At 34.6% G+C, this 20,388-nt stretch overlaps 1 pseudogene; it reads left to right on the forward strand.

Annotated features, from left to right (window-relative positions):
• The first annotated feature begins 14,432 nt into the window (after positions 1-14,432).
• On the forward strand, positions 14,433-15,383 carry LOC117704321 (aldo-keto reductase family 1 member B1 pseudogene; annotated as a pseudogene).
• Positions 15,384-20,388: the final 5,005 nt, after the last annotated feature.

A 20,388-nucleotide genomic window follows, 5' to 3' on the forward strand; every position in this document is an offset into this window, starting at 1 on the left:
AGTATATTCTCTATCCTAACATATGCCATATGGTAGGTGATAGAAAAAGAGTGCATTTGTATTATTCTCAAATTTGTACTTTCTCTTTAAATATTCAGAGTTCAACATATTATTTAACTCTTGAAAAGGCTCATATGTTTTGGATTCTGATGTATTTTTTGCCATATTTATCTCAATTTAACTTATTTCAGCTTAATGATACTATTAGTTCTTAGAAAGTATCATTTAAAAAGCTATTCAATATAACCCATGATAAAAACCAAAATCTTAGAAAAATATGAGTTTTAAATTTCCTAGTAATTGTTTCAGTGTACATATATTATAAGATAGATTTTATATGTACATATAATACATGTATTAGCTGAAAACTATAAATCATAATAAGTTATTAAATGTTAGTAATAGTCAAACCTGAAATCCATGTACTTAATACTGAATAAATAAGTTACACAAAAATATATTATATTTTAAGAGGATTTATACCTTTATTTAACTGTATTGTTTTTATCAAGTAAAGATGTAAAATACTAAAGTCACAAATTATATTTTTTGTTGTCATTCAAATGTGATAATTCAATGGATCTGTTGTTTATTAATGGCTTTATTTTTGATTCAGTACACGTGTTTCAGATTTCCTAAACAAGTAGATTATAAATACCATTTCTAAAAATGTCTTTCCACAAACACTAATTTGCAAAGGTTTGACATATATTTAATCACATTTTAAAGTTTGCAAATTGTATTTTGACAGTTTGGGGGAGTGCAAGAGCAGTTTAATGAGCTCAAGTGTTGGAATGAACAAAAAGTACAGTGGCATGCAACTGTGAACAGTGTAAGGAAAGAAAATTTCATGTGGTCTGTCCTGGCTAGTTTCATGTCAATATGATACCAGTTGGTTTTATTTGAAAGGAGGGAAACTCAGTGGATAAAATGCCTTCACAAGATCCTGATAGAGAACATTTTCTTAATTAGTGATTGATAAAGAAAAGTCCAGCCCATTGTAGGTGGTGACATCACTGGGTTGTTTGGACCTAGGGTTTGTCAGAAAGATAATCCTTTCTTAGGCACTGTGAGGAACAAGTCAAAAGTGATATCCTTTCCATGGTCTCTGCATTAGATGTTGCCTCCAGATTCCCACTTCTTTAGATGATGAACAGTGATACAGAAGTGTAAGCCAAATAAATTCTTTTCTTCCCAAGTTAATTTTTAGTTATAGTGTTTATTTGCAGCACTAAAATTGTTAACTAGGTCTAATTGGTATTAGGATCCTGGGGTATTGCTGTCATGGGTCTGACTGGGTTGACATGGGAGGATTGTGGAAAGACTTCAGAAATTTATGCAAGAAAATCTATTGACTGTTCAATACATGGTAAGCTGTCCTGTTGCTCTTAAAAGATACGAATGTTGAGAACAATACAGATGAAGTTTTAAAGGAAAATTGAAAGACTCTAATGGGATCTTTTTTTAAAAAAATTAAGATTCTGAGTTTGTCCCCACTTTCTCTTTTATTATATTCAGTGTATCCAGTTTTATGTGGAGGTCCTTGATCCACTTGGATGTGAGCTTTGAACAAGGAGATAAGAATAGATAGATAGGCATTCTTCTACATGCTGACCCCAGTTGAACCAGTACTATTTGTTGAAAGTGATGTCTTTTTTCCAATAGATTGTTTTGGTTCTTTTGTCAAAGATCAAGTGATCATAGGTGTGTGGGTTCATTTCTGGGTCTTCAATTCTATTCCCTTTATCAATGTGTCTGTCCTTTTACCAATACCATGTAGTTTTTAATCACCATTGCTCTGTAGTAAAACTTGAGGTCAGGAATGGTGATTCCCCCAGAATTTTTTTTATTGTTAAAAGTTGTTTTTGCTATTCTGTGTATTTTCCTTTTCAAATGAATTTCCAAATTGCTCTTTCTAACTCTATGAAGCATTGAGTTGAAATTTTGATGGGGATTGCATTGAATCTGTAGATGGCTTTTGGCAAGATGGCCATTTTTATTATATTATTTCTGCCAATTCATGAGCATGGGAGATCTTTCCATCTTCTGAGCCTTGAACACATGGGCACAGGGGAAAATTTCCTGAACAGAACACCAATGACTTATGCAATAAGATCAAGAATTGACATATAGGACCTCATAAAACTGCAACGATTCTGAAAGACAAAGGACACAGTCAATAGGACAAAATGCCAACCAACAGATTGGGAAACAATTTTTACCAATCCTACATCCAAAAGAGGGCTAATATCCAATATATACAAAGAATTCAAGAAGTTAGACTCCAGAGAACCAAATAACCCTATTAACAAATGAGGAACAGAGCTAACCAGAGAATTCTCAACTGAGGAAATTTGAATGGCCAAGAAGCATCTAAAGAAATGTTCAACATCCTTAGTCATCAGCAAAATGCAAATCAAAATGACCCTGATAGTTCACCTCATACCAGCCAGAATGGCTAAGATCAAAAACACGGACAACAACAGATGCTGGAGAGGATGTGGAAAAAGAGGAATACTCCTCCATTGCTGGTGGGATTGGAAGCTGGTACAACCACTCAGCAAATCAGTCTGGTGTTTCCTCAGAAAATTCGACACAGTACTACCTGAGGACCCAGCTATACAACTCCTGGGCATATACCTAAAAGATGTTACAACATATAACAAGGACACATGCTCCACTATGTTCATAGCAGCGTTATTTATAATAGCTAGAAGCTAGAAAGAACCCAGATGTCCTTCAACAAAGGAATTGATATAGAAAATGTGGCACATTTACACAATGGAGTACTACTCAGCTATTAAAAACGATGATTTCATGAAATTTGCAGGCAAATGGATGGATCTAGAAAATATCATCCTTAGTGAGATGACTCAGTCACAAAAGAATATCTATGGTATGTACTCACTGATAAGTGAATATTAGACAAAGAATGAGGAATACCTAAGACAAAACTCATGGACCACATAAAGTTCAAGAGGAAGGAAGATCAAAGAGTGGATACTTTAGTTCTATTTAGAAATAGGAACAAAATAATCAAGGGAAGCAGAGAGTGGGAGGGACTTGGGAGGAGTAGAGGAGGGGAAGAAAAAAAGAAGGGGAAGAATCAGGTATGGGAGTAAATAGAGATGTACACAGACAGGGACATGAAATTGAAGAGAGGCATGCAGCAACTGGGGATGGGGAACTGGGGATAGCAACAAGAAAGTCCCAGATGCCAGGAAAGCAGGAGCCTCCCAGGATCCCACAGTGATGACATTAGTTTAAATACACCACAAAGTGGAAGGAGAATCTGTCTAAACCATATCCAGAGGTTAGGCATGGCCCCCAGTTGAGGGATGGGGCCACCAAAATTTCAACCCAGAATGGTTCCTGTCTAAAGGATATACAGAAACAAAGAGTGGAGCAGAGACTGAAGAAAAGGTCATCCAGAGACTGCCCTACCTGGAGATCCATCACATATACAACCACCAAAACCCAGACACTATTGCTGATGTCAAGAAGTGCTTGATGGCAGGAGCCTGATGCAGCTGTCTTCTGAGGAGCTCTGCCAAATCCTGACCAATACAGATGTGGATGCTAGCAGCCAACCATTGGATTGAGCAAGTGACTGTAATGGAGAAGTTAGGGAAAAGACAGAAGGAGCTTAAGGGGCCTTATCTGGCATCAAAGGGAGGGGAGGCCCTTGGTCCTGTGTAAACTTGATGCTCCAGTGTAGAGGAATGCTAGGGTGGTGAGGTAGAAATCAGTGGGTGGGTGGGCATGTACCCTCAAAAAACAGGGTAAGAGGCAGGAGGGATAGGGGGTTGCAGAGGGTAAACCAGGAAAGGGGACAATATTTGAAATGTAAATATATAAAATATCCAATTTAAAAAAAGATTCTGAATTTGTAGTTTGTTAGGACTAAAGAATCATCTTTAAACCATATAATAGAACTAATAAGGAGACGCCTTTGCTTTACTGGGCTACACAATGCTGGTGATCTAGAACAGAGAATTTAGCAGTGAATAAGAAGAGCCTAGCATCATTGCAGTAAAATCTTCAGGAATGTGTTTTGTGAGGGTCAATATGCAGAAACTGTGTTCTAGAGGTGACCAAGTTGTATCGCAATACTGGAAGTCAAAGTTGGTAGTATAAGAGTCATACCAATGTTACTGATTTGGAGTGCATGCAGAGGAAATGGAGAATAGCTTTACCCTAGCATTGTGCTCTCACAATGAAGAGGGCATTGGTGAAGGTTCAACCTTATTAGCAGCTGAAGGCCCGGGATTCAAGGAGTCATGCCGAAAAGTTGAGGCAGCAGTAGTTTAAAAGGCCAGGATTGGCTACTAGTGAAAATACAGACCAAAAGTAGCAAAACACCCTAGCATTTTGGAGTTGGCAATACCATGCAACAGCTATCAAGAACAATTGCACCCTTAGACTGGACCCTGCATAAACAGAGTACAAGCTCTGTGTGTTGCAGAGGGCTGACAAAAGACCCATTGAAAGAGTCCAGAAGATTGTGCGTAAATCTCAGGCCTTTGAGTTATTTATATTTCTTGTGTTTGGTTTTGCTTTGTTTAGGTTGTGATTATTTTATGGTTTTTTTAGTCTTGAACTGAAAAGGAATTTAATTTAGTTTTTATTTTTATAGACACACACAATTGAAAGAATTTGAACTTTCGGAAATATTTTCAGAGTTTTAACTACATTGGATATTTTAAAGAGAACTTTTTAAAATGGTTAAATTTTAAAATAACACAGACTTTAAAATTTTGGAATGTTTATATTAATATATTATCTTGAGGATGAACTAGAAAGAACAGTATTGTTCTGTCTGGTTGAAAAGTGGTCAACTGTGCTGGCTAATTTTATGTCAGGTTGATACAAGCTAGAATTATCTAAAAGGGAGAAAACACAGTTGATAAAATGTTTCCACAGGATTCATATGTAGGACATTTTCTTAATTAATGACTAATGAGGAAGGACTCAGATCATTGTGTATGGGATCATCCCTAGGCTGGACTATCCCAGTTTCTATAAGAAAGCTCAAACTCATTCATACTGGAGATAACTACTTGAACAGAACACCAATGGCTCAGACTCTTAATCTCTTAAAGATATGTTCATTGTCCATAGTCATCAGGTATAATGCAAATTAAAACAACTCTAAGGTCCCAGGAGAACGAGGAGGAGGTATGGGATGTGGAATAGTCAGAGAGTGGACTGAGAGGGGAATAAAATCTGAAATGTAGAATATAAAGAAAGAAGAAAAGAAAAAAAAATAAAATGAAAAAAAAAAAAAAAAAAAAAAAAAAAAAAAAAAAAAAAAACCTAAAGGGACAGCATAAGCTGGCAAGTATGTGGAGAAGGAGGAACATGCCTCCATTGCTCCTGGCAGTGAAACCTTATACAATCACTTTGGGAATCAATCTGGTATTTTCTCAGAAAATTGGTAATAGTTATACCTAAAAATTTAGCTATACCACACCTGAGCATATATTGAAAAGATGCTCTGCCATTCCACAAAGTCTCCTCTATGATCATACCAGCTTTGTTTGTAATAGCCAGAAACTGGAAACAACCCAGATACCTCTCAACCAAAGAATGGATACAGAAAATATTTTTTATTTACACAATAGAATACTACTCAGCTACTAAAAATATTGTTGCATATTTTAAAGAGAAATTTTTTAAATAGCTAAATTTTGAAAGAGCATGGGCTTTAAAATTGGAATATTTTTATTGTAGTGTTGATATTATTGTTTAATTTTGGAGACAAATCATGAATTTTTGCAGGCAAATGAATGGAACTAGAAAATGGCTGAGGCTCTAAGATCAACAATTAATAAATGGGACCTCATGAAAACGATTCTGTAAGGCAAAGGACACTATCAATAGGACAAAATGTCACTCTACAGATTGGGAAAAGACCTACAATAACTCTATGACAGAGAGCTACCTGAGTGAGGTAACACATTTTCAAAAGGACAAGAATGGTATGTATTCACTTGTAAGTGAATATTAGGCATAAACTACAAGATACCCATGTGACACTCCACATACACAAAACTAAACATGAAGGAAGGCCCTAGGGAAGATTCTTGAATCTCACTTAGATGAGGGAACAAAATAGTCAAAGAGGCAGATGGAGTGAGAGTGAGAGAAGTGAATGGGAGAGTGTATGAGAAGGGGGATGTGGTGGGTTCAAGATCAGGTGTTGGTAGAGACAAAAGAGATGGGCATAAGGCCAGGTAAATGAATGAAAATCACTACTTGTATGGGTGGGCAGGTGCAAGACATCTATAGTACATGCCAGAAACTTGGGATGTGGCAGGCTCCCAAGAGTCTATGGGGTTGACTTTAGCTAAGACTCCAAGCAATGGGGATATAGAACCTGAAGAGGCCACCTCCAATAAAATCCTGTAGGATCTCAGTGGAGGAATAAACTTTTGATCCAAAATTTATTCTGAGTACAAGAAATTTACAGACAATGATGGAGCAGATACTGCAGAAATGGTCAACTTGAGACCCATCCTCTGGGTAAGCACCAATTCCTGACACTATTAAAAAGATACTCTGTTTTGTTGCAGAAAGGATCCTAGCAAAATTGTTCTCTTAGATTCTACCCCCAGTAGCTGACTGAGACAAATGCAAAGAACTACAGCCAAAGATATTGGACAGAGCTCAGGAATTTGGGAGAAGGATTGGACTGGATAGGCACACCACAGGAAGACTAAAGAGTCAACCGACTTGGGGGATCTCCTACATTGAACAACCAATCAAAGAGTAATCTTGGGCTGGACATAGCACCTTCACACATATATAACAGATATGCAGCTCAATCTTCTTGTGTGTCTTTATAGCTGGAATGGGGTCTGTTTCTAAAGCTGCTGCCATATGTGGATCCCATTACCCTATCTGGGCTATCTTGTCTGGTTTCAGTAGGAGAAGATAAGCCTAGCTCTGTGTTGCTGCCTGCAGCAACAGCTGAATGGGTTCACCTGCAAGAGAGGCTGAGAATAGGGAAATGGGAAGAGATGAAGCCAAGACAAAGTTCTCTGATCAAGGCTCAAAGTTTAATAATTTGCTTTCACATATAAAGGGAAAGCCCCACCCCCCAAAGTCTCTTCTCAATTCAGCCCAGGGGCTGAGCAAGGAGATAGCAGTCAGGAAGGTGTCAAGGCTAGCTCAGCAGGCAGTCCATTCTTCTTAGCTCAGGTAGCAGGCTCCAAGGTGCTAAGGCTGGTAATGCAATGCATCTCCTAGGTCCTACTGTTGCTTGGTCTATTGTGGTAAATGACTTTGCAGGCCTGCTCAGGCCTGGGGGAAGGGCACAGCCCTGCAAAGACTTTATTTGCCAATGTCAATGGATGCTCCTGGGGGTGCTCCACCCTCTCAGAGGAGAAATGAAGGAGGGGATGGGTGAGAGACAGTGTGAAGGGGAATGGGGTCAGTGCAGTGATCAGGATGTAAAGTGAATAAATAAATCAAATGAAAAATGAAAGAAAGAAGGAAAGGAAAAAAAGAAAAAAGGAAGGAAAGAAGGAAGGAAGAAAGAAAGTAAGAAAGAAAGAAGGAAGGAAGGAAAGAAAAAAGAAAGAAAGAAAGAGAGAGAGAGAGAGAGAGAGAGAGAGAGAGAGAGAGAGAGAGAGAAAGAAAAGAAAACAAAAGAAAAGAAAAGAAAAACAAAGAAAAGAAAAGAAAAGAAAAGAAAAGAAAAGAAAAGAAAGAAAGGAAGCTGACTCAGTAAGCCATGAGGAGCAAGCCAGTAATCAACACCCCTCCATGGTCTCTGCATCAGCTCCTGCCTCCAGGTTCCCACAGTGTTTGAATTCCTGTCCTGACTTACCTTGTTGATGAACAGTGATAAAGAAATGCAGGATAAATGAACTGAATGCTTTCCTCTCCAATTGTTTTTTTGGTCATGACTATTCATTGTAGTAACCTAAGACATGATGGCATGGTGTCTTGTGTGTGATTTTCATTCTAAAGTGGAATTTTATTTTTGATGACAGTATTTTTTGTACATGTTGTCACTTCTAATTTTAATATTTATTATCTGATACTGTATATTCCTGGCCAATGAATCTAAACTGATTAAATTTTTGGTGGAAAGAGGTTGAAGAGATTCCACATAGTTGAAAAGGATCGTAACAGCATTTTAATGGTTAAGGTCAAGATTTGGAGTAGGTGAGAAAGCTCAGAGCATTATGTAAGATACCTTCTGCACAAGCTTCATGATTTGAGTTCAGTCTCTAAAATCCATGTATAAGTAGGAGAAAAGTAATTCTACAATGTTGTCCTTTCACCTCTGAATAGGCTCAGTGGCACATATGTGACACCAACCTACTAACAAATCAACAAAAATAAACAACAATAATAAATGAACTTAGTTTTTTAAATAAGAATTTTCTTATGTAAAATCTGACGTTTATTTGCCATATTTTGCTATTCAAGGTCATTCTATTGCATAAATCTGTAAACAATATCATGTAATAAAAGAAAATGACATACTTAACAGTTTTCAGCAACTGTGTCAATGATCACACAAATCTTTAACAGCTTTCAAATTGGTGTTCAGAGGTCACTTTGTGGGGTTAATTTCTTATCAAATTGTTGCATTCTTTAAGAAGAATATTTATAATATAGAGATAAAAGTAAAAGTGTTTAATAGATAGAAATAAAAGTGTTAAAAGAGATAGAAATAAAAGTGTGGTATATTCTTCAAAATTTATACTAAAACTCTTGCACCACATTGCTTAGTGGCTAGCCAACTATTCCTGTTTGATGTTGCAGCTACATAAAAACCGTTACACTCATTAGTCACATTATCACATAGACATTACTTACTTGATTTGCAACTATTATTATCGAGGAAAAAATAATTGCATTGTCATCTGTGGTTATATAGGTCACAAATAAACGTGCTTCTAAATCACCAAAGTATATTTGGACATCTTTCATGGTAGAACTATGAGCTTTTATTCTCTAGTTTTTATTTGAATTAAGTTTATTATTCCATCAATTCTTTCCTTTATAAAAGAGGTGAGTAAAATCTTCACATGAGTTCATTTTATATTCTTAGGAAAATCAAGGTAATAACATAGAAACAAGTTAATAATTTTTCTAGAATTTTTATTTAATTATTTTCTTTAGAAAATAGATTTAATTGTTTTTTTTAACCTGTGTTTATATAGTGCTGGATCCATTGAGTAATGGTAAAAAATAGAATGATTCTCACATTCATTCTATCAATTCACATCTGATTTAGTCAGGGTAGAAATATCTACACTATAGATTTCAGAGCAAGACTGAAGACTTATTTTAAAAAAATCAAGATATAATACAAAAATTCCATTTGTGCATCTAACTAAAGTGAATTAATTAATTAATTTATGAAAATAAAGACAAACTTTATAGAGTGTCTGCACATCAATATGATCTAGGCAAATTCTTCCAATGAGGCTTTTCTCTTAGTTGGCTCTAGGCTGTGTCAAGTTGGCAGTTAAATCCAGCTACAGCAGTATCACTATTACAAAGTGAGTTTAGTATAGGTTTACAATGCTATTAAAATGCTGTTGTTTTGAAAATGCCTACAAATCACAGGTCTAAAGAGGAAAACCATCACAAATATTGAAATGCAGAAAAACATCACATTGAATATATGCTATGTATATGCAAGCATATTGTTTTGTTGAACATACATAGGTATATTGTAGAAAAAATGAAGTATAATTATGGATTGTTAGCTTTGCTTTTCAATTTGTGAAAAATTTTTATTTTACTTCTGTAGTTTATAATAAACTCAAATATTAATGTTAATATAGCCTAGATTATTATCTTTTTCTTAGTATTTCTCAGTGTTGTTTATAGAAGAACATAAGAATAAAAATATAAATATAATAACCTTCAACTATTCTCAGCTAAAACTTATAAAGAAACTATGAATAATAACAAAATGAAAAATAAAATGGCATCATATATTTGATGTATTTGAAATACTGCATGTACTTATTAGTGCACACTAATGTTTTATCAATATAGTTATTGTAATTTATTACGTAAGATTATATATGTTGACTCTGTTATAGATAATGGAAATTAAGGAAATGATATTAAAACTTCCATTTTATGCATATGGAGAAATAGAATATATTTTAAATTACTTTTTCAAGGTAGTGCTTTTTCTGCTAGGCTCCGCTTAAATAAATTACCTTAAACAGAGTCCATGCTGACCTCTGACTCACAATGTTTTTGCCACTGATTCCTAATTACTCAGATTACTAGTGTGTGTTACCAAGCCCAGCATAGTCTTTGATTTCTATTATTAAGATAGTGGAAAATGAATCCTAATAAGTGATTGAAGAAAAGTAAAAATTATATATCAGGTAGAGAGTGAAACAATCCCAGGATTCTAAGAAAAATGATTGCTGAGTGACTACAATAGGGAACATTCAAAAATCTTCTAGTCCCTTGAGATACAGTAAAGCTAACTTCTGAACAAAACTGAGGAACACCCTTGAAGTGATCTGTAGGGATAATATTTTAGGAGGAAAAAAAGCAAGAGCACCATAGTAAAGAACAGGCTGAATGTAACTAACTTCCAATAAAGTGGAATAAAACTACTGTATAGGGTGTAAGGGTAGTGGCATAACATAAAGTTTATGGGCTATGTGATTGAATATACATCTTATGCTGAGTAGGATGGCCTGAGGGAATATCAGTAGTACCCCTTATTATTTGTTCTATAAGGGACATATGTGAATTCAATATCAATTTATAGGATGTGAACGGAAAAGAATGATGCAACTTAGTCATTATGTTCAGGATGTTCATTCAAGATTAAGACAGTAGTCCTTAATTTTGTATTAGATATTAGTGAAACAAATAAACAAATGGAAATTAACAACATCTTAAATTACACAGAGTGATGCATACATATTCATCCAATCCATCTTATTTAAGAAATGTGCATTTTGAAGAAAGTATTTTACATTTGTTTTTGTATGTAAATCTTAAGATCATGTCATATTAAAAAGATATTTCAACCATCTCATAGCTCAGAAATATAATTATTGACAATACATGTAAATTTTATACAAATTAATGTTCTGTAAATGCAGAGGCATGAATGAGATTGCTACCAGTGATGGCCATTTCCCTCAATCCATTCCCACATTCCCCTACTTCATTGTCAGTATTCATAAACAGCTAATTCACCTATCACTCAGAGGTGCTCATTTCCACTCACCTACATACCTAATTGTTAATTATTACCGAATTTATCAAAATAGCTAGGAGACAGCTACAAAATAAGTTCTGTTAAAAGGCATTTGCTGAATCTCTGCGCTGCAATAAACATTACAAGCTTTCTGGTGTGCTAATAAAGGTCTTCTTTTTTGGAGATCATTTAATTTTCTTTCCCCAGAAAGAATTTAATAAACATTTCAATTAAATTTATAGATTAAAATATTCAGTGTAATCAAGGAGACAGTAGAGATTGTAAATCCAACCCTTTGGATAAAAGTGAGCAGTAATCAATGATCTAGAAGACATGAGGACCTATATGGAGAAGGTCCTTGGTGCTTTATAAACAAGTCCCATAAGGTTGGAAGCCATTATCCTAAAGTCAAGCTTTGTACCACATTGATGACGACACTTTCTTCCCTTATAATATTACAGAAGCCAAGATGAAACAGTAGGAAGTGAAAGAACAGTGCTAGTCATTGCCATTCTGTTCTTAGGGAAGGATAAAAACATTTAAAAATGTAATATTACAATTAAGGTTTTAATTCATTATATTTGAATATTAGAAGAGTATTTATTGGGCTAAAGAGATGGCTCAGTGGTTAAGAGCACTGACTGCTCTTCCAGAAGTCCTGAGTTCAATTCCCAGCAACCACATGGTGGTTCACAACTATCTGTAATTGGATCTGATTCTTCTTCTGGTGTTTCTGAGGACAGTGATGGTATAGTCATCATATACACAAAATAAGTAAATAAATCTTTAAAACCAGAGTATCTATTGATAATGAGACAATTGATAGATAATATGTCACATACTTTCATTAAGTATTTTGCATAGTTCTAACAATTTAACGTTGATTCGTGCATATTAGAGAAACAGAGCTTGATGTTTCAGTTGTGTACTTGTGGCATGTTATTTGCAATGCTAAACACCGCTGGGCGTGGAAAACATCTCCAAACATCATTATCTTGTTGGAACATTCTGGAAATGTACATTACATTAAAAGTTGATGCATTTGTGATTGTTTGCATGACTATTTGGAGATGAGTACATTTAAGAGAAAAGTAAATTGCAATAGACTACACTGAGAGTAGTTGATGAATTAATACTGTTAATATCACAATAGTTTACAAAATGATAATTATAAAAGAAATATATCCTGGGTACTAATTATGCTCATCCATACTGTATGTCACATGTCCAAGAATGACATGAGTAATTCTATTCAGTTATTTTTATCTTAAAAGCATTTTTGTATATTCATTTGTTTGTACAGTGTCTGTGATTGTGTGTGCAAAAGTGTGTGTATATGAGTATACATATACAAGTGTACATATATGAATTTTTTAGAGAGTGTGTGTGTGTGTGTGTGTGGTTGTGTAAGTCTTAGAGAAGCAGACTCTAATCATGTTTAACAGTAAATCTATTCATGCATTCAGCCATTTTGCCCAGATTGAAAGTCAGATGGTTCCCAAACAGCTGTACTCCCAGCTGCAATAGATCTCACACCTCCTTCTGGTCTTTCTGGATACCTGAACATACAGGGAAAACACACAAGGAAATACATAACTAAAAGTATAATAAAAAATAAAATTATAGTTCTGCATTAATGTTTATTAACAAGATACCTAATAGTTGCTAAAACTTTATTAATAACAAAACACAAATATGATAGGTAACATTTATAATGAAAAATACATGTTAAAACTAATATATTAATGTAGAAATTAAAATATGTTTTTGTGTAACATTAACTCCAATTGTGCATAATATATACTCATTTTCAATGTAGAAGATTAAAATTTGAGAGAATTTTGAATAAGGTAGGAACTTAGCAGATATCTGAACTTAATGTTAATAAATTAGAGATCACATGTTGATTCAGTCTGTGTATCTTTCCACTATTCAACTCTACAAATTTCATTGAACACTATAGTAATTGTATATAACAATTTTAGAATGTATTTACATCAAGCAATATTTTTAGACTACAACTAATTGATCTTTCTTTTATTGTTTTCCAAGTTCATTCTATTATTTGATCTCCAAAATTTTTCATACACATGAAGACTTTACTGTCATTATCTTAGTTTGCTTTATCTGCATTCAAATTTGCTTATTCAACTCCTACTTTCATGAGTAAATTATCACTTACTATATTGATTATGTTGCTTTTCTGATCATAAATACTTATGCTTCCTTATTTTCATACGTATTATGATGAAATGTTAGATAGTATTAAATCTATTAATAAAGTATTAACAGAATGCAATTGTTAAAATAATTTATATGTTATAAATGTCATAAAGTGTAGATTTCTAAGAGGTCAGTATACATTATAATATCAGATATTTATGGATCTAGTATTTAATGTAATGCAATTCTATTATATACATAATTGAAAATAATATATTGAATTGTAATATATATATATATATATATATATATATATATATATATATACACATGTGGGTGTGGGTGTGTATGTGTGTGTGTTTAAATAGACTTTCCTATCATATAATACATCATGGCCATAGTTTCCCCTCCCTCTACTCCGAGCTTCTCCATACATCCAGAAAAAGTATGATAAGACAAGGCAAACAAAACAAATCAAAACAAACAAATAAACAGAAAACTAACATCATATTGAAGTTGGCCAAGGCAACCCAATAGGAAGAAAAGAGACCAAGAGGAGGTAAAGAAATTAGATAAACATCTGCTCCCACTTATAGGAGTCCCATAAAAACACCAAGATAACAGACATGACACATAAACCTAGGACCTGGTGCAGTCCCTTGCCTGGCCCTTGTTTGTCACTTTACTGAATGACTCCCAGGGATAAGAAAAAGAGAAGATACACTAATATACATGATGAAATTTTATTAATACAAAAAAATAGTTGCTCTTACTTTATTAATGTAACATAAAAGTACAGGGCAGTTTAGAAATTCTGAAAAATATGTACCACATTTATGCATTTATATAAAGTGTTTATCTGGAAGTGCACATACATGTGTACATAAGTATGTGCATATGTGTATGGAAATATATATGTATGACTTCTTATATTACAGAAATATAAGAAATATAAGAAATATAAATATATATAAGAAATTGTTTGTTTTTTTTAATCAAGAAATAAAGATAAGTATTTTGCTACATTTGCCAGTCTGTATGTGTAATGTGCACTGCAACAAACATGGCTAGCCATTTGGAACTCAACAAAGGTGCCAAGATGCTCACCCTGGACCTGGACACCTGGACATATCCTCCTGGCCAAGTGGGTGAGGCTGTGAAGGTTGCTATTGACATGGGGTATTGCCACATTGACTATTCCCAGGTGTCCCAGAATAAGGAGGTCGGAGTAACCTTCCAGGAGAAACTCAAATAGTAGGTGTGGAAGTGTCAGGATCTTTTCATTGTCAGAAAGCTGTGGTGCATGTTCCATGACATAAGCGTGTTGAAAAGAGCCTGCCAGAAGACACTCAGAGACCTGCAGCTGGACTACATGGATGGATCTCTACCTTATTCACTGGCCATTGGGATTCAAGCCTGGGCCCGATTATTTCTCACTGGATGCATCAGAAAACGTGATTCCTAGTGACACTTATTTTTTTTTGGACACTTGGACAGCTATGGAACAACTGGTGGGTGAAGTTTTGGTAAAACCAATTGGTGTCTCTAACTTCAACCCTCTTTAGATTGAGAGGATTTTGAACAAACCTGGCTTAAAATATAAGCTTGTGGTTAACAAGATCTAGTATCACCCATAACTAACTCAGAAGAAGCTGACTGAGTACTGCCATTGCAAAGGCATCGTGGTGACTGCATAGGCACCTGTTCTACTGACAGGCTTTGGGCCAAGCCTGAAGACCCATCTCTCCTGGAGGATCCAAGGATCAAGGCATTTGCAGCCAAGTACAATAAAACTACAGCCCGGGTGCTGATCCTGTTCCCCATTCAAAGGAACTTGGTAGTGATCCCCAAGTCTGTGAAACCAGTATGCATTGCTGAGAATTTTAAGGTCTTTGACTCTGAGCTGAGCAGCGAGGACATGACCACTCTACTAAGCTACAAGAGGAACTGGAGAATAGGCACCTTGATAAGCTGTGCCAACCACAAGGATTACCCCTTCCACCCAGAAGTCTGAAGATGTGGTGGATCGCTGCTCCTCCCCAAGCAATCTATAACTGTTCTTTCTGCCCTTGGAAGTGTCCTATGTCCCTCTGCACTGGGTGGCACCTTGCAGACCAGATGATGAGAGTTTGTTAGTTTGACATAGAATCTGGAAGGTAGTACCAGTAGCTGAGGTGTTTCTTCCAGCTTTTCTTGGTCTTTCTTGTTACTTACCTAGAGGACTTCACAGGAGTACCTTTTCCAATCAAAGAGAAGCAAGATTTATAGCCCAAGTCATGCTACTAACACTTAAATTTGAGTGCTTAGAACTGTAATTCTTTGGGTCAGGCTTCTCTTTGTCTCAAATAAAAACTGCTATTGTGAAAAAAAAAAAAAGGATAAGTATTTCATTGTCAAACAATAATCTTAGGCAATGTACTGAATTAAATCGTTAACTTTGCTGAAGAATTATGAAAATAATTTTGAAACATTATGAAGCTGAGGATGTATTCTGGATAGTTTTGCATAGATCAAATTGCAGAACATACCAGTGTTCCTGTGCTCATATTTGTGCTTTATTCTCTAATTTAAGTATTATAACATATAAGATTATTTATAATTGAAATATGTTAACAAATCACTTAAGGTTAAATCACTTAAAGGTTGAATACATTCAAGTTTTCAAAATACAGCTATGAACATTAATTTATACTCATTTTGGCAGTTAGTACAAATATTACTATTGATTCCAAAGAACTGCTGATATACAAATTATATGATTTGGTTTAATATTGGCATGAAACAAACTGTTCATATGACATTTTGGTACAATAACAATTTTCACCATAGGATTCATTAAATTTGAATGACTAGGAGTTTTGCATGTGATCTCTCTGGGGACTTTGAGTCTTTTAGTAAATGACACGAGAAAAAAATTACAGTATAGAAATAACAGCATAATAAAATTGTACCACTTTTTAGCTTAAGCAAGAGCCAATTGTCATCTGCTTGTTTCATGTACTTCTCATCCCAACATTCCATTGTGTTCAATTCAGGGATATTAGCTAACATCTAGAGCATGGCACTTTTGATTTTTAGACACTTTATTTTTCTTAAGCCTATATACTGACCAGAGCTGGTTACCAATTTATTTGATTGGGGTGGGGGAATGTAACAAACAATTTTGCCCCTCTATTTTAACTTTAAATATGAAACAGCATCTAACATAAAATGTATTTCAATTTGTCCTGTTGACTCAAGGTTAATAATTTATTTGGTTTGTTCAAATCGACCTCTAAACAACTTATATACATTGTGTTTGGTGATTGCACTTGATTATTTCTTTCCGTACTATATAATTTTATTTCTCTACATTATGTGATGTGTGTGTGTTTCAGTACTAAAGAATGGTCCCAGGGTCCTTGATGTATGTGAAAAACATGTTCTTTCCCAAATGACCGCTATGCTCAACTGTCCTTCATACAATTTTAAATTGTTCATAGGAGTAGTACATTCAGTGCTCCACAGATTTTCTTATAACCAGTATCACACTGAGATATACAAATACAGAGACTTGATTATATTGAGTTTGTGATTTGTAGATTATAATGATTTTTACATAATGATGTGTCTCCTATACTACATGAAATATATGCCTGCATACGTAACACATCGCATACCCTTGTATTTGAGGCTGTTATTTAATTGGTATAAACTACACCAACATTAACTTAACATTTTCTCCAGGGTTCTCATCTCATAATTGATGATAAAGATGACAAAGGGTCCTTCTAATTGTTAAATTCTGGATCTGGTAACTTGAGAAAGTTATCTCAATATACCTTGGATATCTTTTATCCAGTAAAGAAGATGTATAAAATGTCTGTAACCAACTTATCAGGGATGTTCTATGTAAAACATCAGAAAAGTGGCAAGCACTAATAAGATATTATAAATAAGAATTTCTATATGTTATGATTTTTATGATGAAATGAACAAGACATTAATATGCATAGTTTTTCTCCAAACAATCCCTAGCCACTCTATTATTAAGTTTAATTTTGGTTAAATCAACCAAAATGTCCTTGGAAATATTGGAACTTTGAAAGAAAAATAATTTAAATTACTATTCTCAGATGGGTGAGTAGCAAAATAGACTACTGCACACAGAGACAAAATGAAGAAATGATAGAAATAAAAATAGGAAGTTAGAAATAATTAGAACATATTTAAGAATTTGAAAACCACAAGAAATTTGGGGACCCACTATAGTGCCTGTATTAGGGTTTTCATTGTTTTGAATTGATACATGATTGAGGCAGTTTTTATAAAGAAAGATATTTAACCAAGGCTGGGTTACAGATTCAGAGATTGAAAACCATGTTCATTAAGCATCTTTCAGGCAGGCATGACAGTGGAGGAGCTGAGAGTTCTACTTTTTCATCTGAAGGCAGCCGAGAGAATATTGTCCTCCAGTTAGCAAGGAGAAGGGTCTAAGGTCCACTCCTACAGTGACACATTTCCTCCAGCAAAGCCACACCTACTCTAACAAAGCCACTCCACCTAATACTGCCTCTTTCTGAGAGAAGCCTGTCCAAACATATGAGTCTATGGAGGTCAAACCTATTCAAAACACCAAACTGCCCATAATATGTAGGATTATAGTTTGAATGGCTATGATTCATTTTTAAATCTGAAATGTAACACAGACCTAGCATCCAACACAGAAAGGAAATCTCAAAACTTGTGTACCCATAGAAAAAAATAGATAATTTATTTTCATGCAGTAAAATTAATGGAAGAATTTCACTTTTAAAAACTTAATAGTTATTTTAGATACAAAATTATATTAACATTATGATTAAAATTATTTTAAGGTGACCAATATCAAGCGACACTTTATGCAATAAAACATACATACATACACACACATACACTATGCTGTGTATTTATTGCAAGAGTATGTTTTAATTTTCACAGTTAAATATGTCAGCGTTCTGTTTAAATATCAAAAGATTAAATTGAAATACTGTTAAGATTACATATTTGTTTTAAAGAGAAAGTGCAAATGTGTTTTACACATAAGAATGTTTAAGTTTCTGATGTTGCAGATATATTTACAACAAATCTGCCTTAAGTTTTCAGACAATTTCATGATTTTAACATTTCTCAGTGGAAACACAAGTTTGGCAGGGTCTCATTTTGTGCTCGATTTCCCTCAGAGAGTTAAATCCACACACTGATTCCAGATTCTATTAGGAGAATGCACACTAGTGCTTTCATCACATTACCACAGAACTCCAAAGTAATGACAAATAAATTAACAGAAGAAACAGAAATGAAAAAAAATGTATTCAGACAGGAATCTAAATTCTAGGCTAGAACAAGGAAGTAGGCTTCAGACAAGAAAATGACCTTGGAGTAGGACAGGAAAGTAGGCTCAGATACTTTGGTCATCCTGATAAGTCCTTAGAAACAGTGATCATAGGAGTGTTCAATTAATTGGGTTTAATGCGTTACTTTTTTTTTTTTTTTTTGACTATCTGTGTTTATTGCATTGATTGTTCCTTGACTATTTGCATCTATTGTATTGCTAGACCCTCAACCTAGAACTAAGTTTTAAACATGCATGTAATCAAAATGGTATAAAACCATAAAGGAGGAGGGGGTTGGAATAGGGGGTTCTAGGGAGGGAAATGGGGAAAGGGGATGACATCTGTATTGTAAATAAATAAAATATCCAATAAAAAAATTAAAAAAGTGTAGAACATAAGTCTTAAAGTACCTGTTAAAATAAGATCTACTTAAATATTTTTTACATGAAAATAACTATCAACTTAAATCTTTAATGTTAAAGCATTAATTTATATATTTGTTTATTTTTCAAAGCACATTATCAAGCACCTCAGACTGGTCTCAAATTTACTACATACCAACAGGTGACTTGAACATTCACTTCTTACTACTACCTCCTAAGTGCTAGAATCACAGTCACAGAAAGCAACATTCACCTGCTACAATTTTAAGGTACAAAGTCTCTTCGTTTCTAAGAAAAGAATCACTCTAAAAAAACATGTCACACTTCCATTCATGTAAAATATTTTGTAAATGCAACTATGACATGTAATTATTCTCAGATATGTGGTCTTAAACTGGAGAATGGCTGACTCACCAGGTGCCACAGTGAATATTTTTCAACAGCTCCATGGCTTGGCAACACAAACTGATTTTTAAGGTATATAAAAAAATATAGGACACAAAGTAGAATAGATAGAGAAGGCAAGTGAATCTGGAAAGAGTTGGGTGGAGTGAAATATAATTGATTCATCTTATATTTTTGGTTGTGAGCTTAGCCTTTAACAACTGAGCCATCTCTCCAGCTAATATCTAAAATATACAAAGAACTCGAGAAATTAAACTCCAGAGAACCAAACAACCTTATTAAAAATGAGGTACAGAGCTAAACAGAATTCTCATCTGAGGAATCTCTCATGGCTGAGAGTCTCTGAAGAAAATATTCAACATCCTTAGTCACCAGGGAATTGCAAATCAAAATGACACTGAGATTCCACCTCACACCAGTAAGAACGGCTAAGATAATAAACTCAGGTGACAGCAGATGCTTCTGAGGATGTGGAGAAAAAGAAACACTCCTCCATTACTGGTGAGATTGCAAGCTGGTACAACCACCCTGAAAATCAGTCTGGCGGTTCCTCAGAAATTTGGACATAGTATTACCTGAGGACCCAGCTATATCACACCTAGGCATATAATCAAAAGATGCTCCAACATACAACAAGGACACACTCTCCACTATGTTCATAATAGCCTTATTTGTAATAGCCAGAAGCTGCAAACAACCCATATGTTTCTAAACAGAAGAATGGATACAGAAAATTGGGTACATTTAGACAATGGAGTACTACTCAGCTATTAAAAACAAGGACTACATGAAACTTGCAGGCAAATGCATGGAACTAGGAAATATAATTCTGACTGAGGTAACACAGCCAGAAATAAACACACATGGTATATACTCA

The sequence above is a fragment of the Arvicanthis niloticus genome, chromosome 2 (genome assembly GCF_011762505.2).
Source record: "Arvicanthis niloticus isolate mArvNil1 chromosome 2, mArvNil1.pat.X, whole genome shotgun sequence".
NCBI classification, from domain to species: domain Eukaryota; kingdom Metazoa; phylum Chordata; class Mammalia; order Rodentia; family Muridae; genus Arvicanthis; species Arvicanthis niloticus.